Consider the following 6,821-nt stretch of genomic DNA (forward strand, 5'->3'; position numbering starts at 1 on the left):
AACTGGACAGATTTAATTGACATTTATCAAAACACTCCACTCAACAACAGCAGAATACATATTTCTTCAAATGCACATGAAACATTCACCAAGATAGACCATTTCCTATCTTGTAACATGAAACTTAAGAACTGTAAAAGAATTGAAATTATACAAAATATGTTCTCTTACCATAATGGAATTAAACTAGAAATCATAACATAGATGTTTGGGGAAAAAAATCTCCAAATATTTGGAAATTAACCAGTATACTTCTAAATAATCCATGGGTCAAAAAAAAATTAGAAGATATTCTGAATTAAATGAAAATACAGCTTATCAAAATTTGAGGGATACAGCTAAAACAGTGCTTAGAGGGGAAATTTATAGTATTAAATGGTAATACTAGAAAAGGACAAAAATCTCAAATCAATAAATTATATTCCACTTAAGAAATTAGCAAATAAAAGCAAACTAAACCCCAAGCAAGTAGAAGAAATGATTATAATACCAGAAACCAATGAAAGTGAAAAAAGAAAACAAAGAAAATTAATGAAACCAAAAGCTGGTTCTATAAAGAAATCAATACAATTGATAAACATCTAGCTAAATAAATCAATTTTTTAAAAAGAAAAGATACAAATTATTTATGTCATGAATAAAAGAGGATGTATCACCATAAACCTGAGAGACACTAAAAGGAAAATAAGGGAATACTAAAAATAACTCCATAGCTATAAATTCAATAACATGAATAAAATCAACCAATTCCCTGAAAGATTCAAATGACCCAAAACCTACTCAAAACAAATAAATAATTGAATATCCTTATATCTACTAAAGAAACTGAATTTGTAATTAAAATCCTCCTGACAAAGAAAACTCCAAATCCAAATGCTCTTACCAGTGAATTCTACCAATTGATTTTTTTAAAAGATGCAAAGTAAAATTCAATGGAGAAAGAATAATCTTCACAACAAATGGTGCTGGAACAATAGACATATATATTCAAAAAAAAAAAAGAAGAACCTATATCTCACACTTCATGCAAAAATTAACTCAAAACATATCATAGATTTAAATGTCAATCAGAAAACTGTAACATTTTTGAAGAAAACACAGGAAAAAAATCTTTATGACCTTGGGTTACACAAAGAGTTTTTAGATACAACACCAAAAGCATGATCCACTAAAAAAAAAAAAAAAGATAAATTAGTCTTCACCAAAACTAAAAACTTTTGCTTGGTGAAAGACACTATTAAGAGAATGAAAATACAAGGTACACACTGGGAGAAAATATTTGCATATCACATACCTAACAATGTTGTATTGAGACTATATAAAGAACACTTGGGGCTTCCCTGGTGGCGCAGTGGTTGAGAGTCCGCCTGCCGATGCAGGGGACACGGGTTCGTGCCCCGGTCCGGGAAGATCCCACATGCCGCGGAGCGGCTAGGCCCGTGAGCCATGGCCACTGAGCCTGCGCGTCCAGAGCCTGTGCTCCGCAACGGGAGAGGCCACAACAGTGAGAGGCCCAGGTACCGCAAAAAAAAAGAAAAGAACACTTGAAACTCAACAAGAAAACAAGAAATGGGCATAATATATCAACAGACATTTCACAAAAGATGTACAAATGACAAAAAAGGAAATGAAAACATGCTCAACATCATTAGACATCAGGGAAAAGCAAACTAAAATCACACAAAGATAACTACCCTCCCAATAGAATTATTATATATATTTTTTGAAGCAACTGGAATTCTCATACATTGCTGGTAGGAATGCAAAATGGTATAGCCACTTGGGAAAACAATTTGCCAGTTTCTCATAAAATTAAACATATACTTACCATATAACTCAAAGTCAGAAATTCTACTCCTATTATTTACACAAGAAAGCTGAAAACTTACGTTCAAAAAAACACCTTTAATACATGGTTTTAAATGTTTTTAAAAGTTTTCAAGAGTTTTAATACATGGTGCAGCAGGAGGGAATTTGGCAGGACAAGGGAACTTTTCTGTCTCCTGCTTGTGAGGTGGGTATGTGATTTTTGCATTTGTCTACATTTTTAAATTTAAAAATGAAATATAATGAAATAAAAACAAAGGGAAATAAACTTCAAATGGAGCAGATCCTGTACTTCTCTGTTCCTCACTCACTTCAGCATTAACAATTCCCAGAAACAGGTTCGAATATCATTTTGGTGAGAGGGTCTGAATAGGGAGGGACTGAACCGGCCTTTCTGGACTCTACATCTCTATATTTTTATAACAAAAGATCTTTCCAGCTTATTTACTTTTTTTCCTAGTAGTCCTTAAATGGGACCAGTGGGCCACTGTCTCTAAAAGGGAATGAAGAAGAAAAGCTGACATTGTTTGCATGGGCAAATCCTTCCTAAATTGGTTATTCTTAAATCAAGTATATAATGATACCTTATATTCCTTTCACTGCACCTGGAAAAGCCTGACACCATCTAAGTAAAAATTTAAAAATCTACTGCTACTTAATCAAACTCTCTCCTCTCATGTTGGTCCTAAATTGAATAGAAATGCTTCTGCTTATTTTTCAACCTGTTGTATTTTGTGTATTTCTGGAAGTTACCTAATTTTTTCTTTGAATGAGTCGGATAATTGTTTTTTAGCTTTAATTTCTTGCTATTTGTGTTAAAAGCCATTTGTGTGCCTGCATTTCCTATTATATATCTGACTACCTCAATTTTACTTGCTTATAACCATAATTTTCTATTAAATGGAAAAAGAAATTGTTTCTGCTGTCTTCTTATTATTTTAATTAGGTTTTGGTGTAGTAAAATCAGATTTCCTTGGTTTAAAATATTTTAATGTCCTGTGATTGCACTGAATATTCACTGGGCACAATTTTCTAGAATGGATTAAAAACACTGCTACAATAGTTGTTTTAGCTAGCCTGAATGCTCTAAAAATTGACATTCTTAACATCTCTCTAGTACAAAACTTCAATCTACAAATCAGACTAATCAATCAGAGGCAGTTTGAGTCAGATTATATTATCTTTGCCTTAGATCTTGCAAAAACCACAAAGGTGATATACTGTGAAACAGACCTGAAAAAAATACAATAGAAGTTATATCACATGACTTTAACTAAGCAGCAAAACCTAGAGGGAAAAATAAAATCTCTCCCCTCAACACAGACATGAAAGAGAATGTTTCAGGTTTGTAAGACATGAAGACATTGGCTCAAAAATAAATTTTGATTTAGAATGTAGAAAGCCATTACTAGCACTGAAAAACAATGAGATAAACTGGAAAATATTTGGAGAAAAAAATATACAACTGAAACTGCCTCTAAATCTTTCCTTTTTTAATTAACATACTACGCTTAGAGATGAATTGATTCTTTCCCTTAAGTCAAAGCTATAGATTGAAAGGCTATTCTTTTTCAGAAGTATTTGAGAACTGACTGGCAGGTAGGTCAAAGGCAAGGCATGTGCTAACTTGCTCTCTCCTGATTCTGCCATCCTGATTCCACTTTGGACATGTCATCCTTCGTTGTGCCATCACCTCAACCTCAGGCTGCGCTCAGAAATCACTAACCCTGGCACTTCTTTTGTTGCCCTGTTACTCTGACAGGTCCTTCAATTACCTCACTGAGTATCCATATAAAGCATGATATTCGATTAACAAAAATAATAAATATAACACAACAACTACCACTCAGAGAGTGCTATTTATTCATTTATTAATTTAACAAAGAAGTTCTGAGCTGCTTTTATGTATGTTACCTCTGCCAAGGGCTAGAGATATGATGATGAACAAGACAGAGGTAATCTATGTTCTCATGGACGATAAAGTCTGGTATGTAAAAGACAAGTTAGAAAATAATTGCACAAATAATTATTCATTGTGATATACATTCTGAAAGAAAAGTGCAGGGTGAACTGAGAGCATGTAACAGAGGGACTCCGCTGTCTGGGAAAGCTAAGAATTCCCTAAAGAATTAACATTCAACAAATTGTTAACTATACTGTGACCTGAAGAGGGAGACAGGTGGAAGGAGGATCTGATGGTAGAACAGGAGAGGAGGAAGCAGAGGGAACTAAGAATCAAGAAGTTGGCCTATGTTATCTTACTGAATACGCAGAATGAGAACTTGATGTGTAGTCAGAGGAAATCGGTTTCCGACCCAGCTTTGCCACTTAGACGCCATGTGACCCTGGGTAATTCACTTAATCTTTCTTATCTTCAGTACATTCATCTATAAAGTGAGGATAACTGTCCCATAAATTTCATAATGTTGAAAATACCATACCAACTGGCACCAAAAAATACATTCCACAATTTTTTAATAGTTTCAGTCATAATTCCTGCCAAGTTTTATATAGGCAGGAGGGCATATGGCATAAAAAAGCCAAGCACAGAGCTTCTACTTTTTGCATTCCATCGGTTCCAGGCTTCCATATAAAGTATCCTCCAGGTGGGAGCTAGTTCATCCACAAACCTCTTTCTCCTTTCTTCTTAGGAGGTAGTAAATAGTTTTTAAACGAAAATAGGACCAAAGAAGTATCATGAAATAGAGGTATTTAGAGTAAGTAGACTTCTTCCTAAAGAAATTCATAGTATAAGGCTTCCATGGCCAGGAAGCCTTACATGTCCAAGCTACTCTGAATCTTAAAATATTAGAGACTATCTGCAAAGAGAAGATGGTAGAAGGCACACACTCTATAATTCAGATTTTCTCTAGAATTAGATTGATGATGCAAATCCAGTAATGCTAGGTAGGTACTACACAGACTCAGGCGCCAGACTCAGATCTGGGATAGTGATAAACAAGAAACTTCAACTGTGGCTTTCATACGAGAAGATAAACTTAATGGACTGACGTTCTTCCATCCAAATATTGATTGAAAAAACTCACAGTAATAATGACAAGACTAAATAACACATTTACCTGTCCATGGCCAAGCTTCCAAAAGACCAGAGGACACAGCCAACAGCTCGGAGTAACCTCCATTACAAGAATGAGACAATGAAAAAGCTACTAGTTTTGTGAGGCAACATATCCCCTTTATGTCACCTCAGTAACAGCATTAATCTTTTTGCTTTAGTAAAGGATTCAAAACTGATTTCTGAGTGACTGGCTATTTCACAAAAATTCCAGAGAGATAGAGCCTTTCACCTCTAGCTGCCCAGCCTGAATCAGTAGTGCCTGAAATTGACTACCATTTAAAAGCCAAACGTTGACCTATGTGAAATGAAAGGTTACAGAATATAATGCCACATAGGCAGGTTTCAACAGCTCAGGGTGACATTTGAGTCAATGATGCAAATGGAACAGCTGGAAGGCATGGAAAGCGTTAAATTCCTCTGGCTGGATATTTATTTTTAAAACAAATACCACAAGGAAATTTGACAGGCCATAATTACAAACTCGATGAACAGAGAAGGATTATTTGATGTGTCAGAGACCGCATGACTCACTGTCCGGGCACCAGCTGTGCCTAAGCTTCGTAAATGTTTAATGCATGAGACCCCCTATGCACACACGTTGTCTGTCTGTCTGTCTGTCTCTCTCTCTCTCTCTCTCTCTCTCTCACACACACACACACACACACACACACACACACCGGAACAACCAGTTGTTCTTTTCTTCCTAGTGACTCTATGCTCTTTTTAAGATCCTCTCTCACTTGTAACATTCTGACTTTCCTGAATTATAAGGGTGAACTTTCAGCTATTATATTTCTAAGAAGAATGAATCAGGAAAAGAAGAAAACTAAAAACCCATCTTGATTCTTTCATTATCCTCTTAAAAGGGGGTTTCTACCTCTACATTGTTCCTCTGCATCAAAGGACCCTGATGCTTATCTCAATAGGCGGGAGCTGCTAGAGAGAAAGACTGGTAGAACCTTGTCATGGTAAAGCGCATTAACAATTCCCAGGAAATAAAAATAGAATCTGGGTGATAAAGTCTAACCTTTTCCTTTTCTTTTGTGATTCGTCTAGTTCCACTTGCTCATAGGGCGTTGTGTGCAGAGGCCTCGCACCCGGCACTTCAAACCAGAGCTTCTTGTGGGAAACTGCTGCACCCGACAGCTCACCTGTGGGGCTGTGTGCGGAAGCGCTGAGCACGACACCACAATTCAAGATGGCGGCTGCGGGCCGTGTGAAGAGAGGCTGTGCCTGACAGGCTCGGTGGGGTGGCGGTGGGTCGTGTGCAGAGACGCTGTGTCCGGCACCGTGATCTGGAGCCCTGAGCAGCGCAGCTGCGCCAGCCCAACAAGAACTCCGCCCCACCCCCCAAACGAGAGCCCTATAAAGCAGCCCCGCCCACCGCCTGTGGAGAGAGCGTGTGCTCTAGAGCGGGAGCTCCTATCTCTCCGTTCGCTGACCAAAGAAGAAAGCTTTTCTTTGCTTCAGAACCAAACTTGGGCTTGTTCTATTGGGGTGAGCGACACCAGGCAGGAGGACGCATGTTGGCACCAGACTCAAAAAGGTCAGTCGGGCTTCCCTGGTGGCGCAGTGGTTGAGCGTCTGCCTGCCGATGCAGGGGACATGGGTTCGTGCCCCGGTCCGGGAGGATCCCACATGCTGAGGAGCGGCTGGGCCCGTGAGCCATGGCTGCTGAGCCTGCACGTCCGGAGCCTGTGCTCCACAACGGGGGAGGCCACAACAGTGAGAGGCCTGCGTACCGCAAAAAAAAAAAAAAAGTCAGTAACACCTTGGCCAATGGGAAAACACTGAACCAGCACTACATTCAGACTCACCCGTGTTTCACTGAAACTGCTTTTTGAATGAAAATACCCCACTAGATGACGTCCCTGAGCCTGATCCTGTCACTGCTTATATTGTAATTTGACAGATG

Source organism: Pseudorca crassidens, chromosome 5, assembly GCF_039906515.1.
Source record: "Pseudorca crassidens isolate mPseCra1 chromosome 5, mPseCra1.hap1, whole genome shotgun sequence".
Classification (NCBI taxonomy): domain Eukaryota; kingdom Metazoa; phylum Chordata; class Mammalia; order Artiodactyla; family Delphinidae; genus Pseudorca; species Pseudorca crassidens.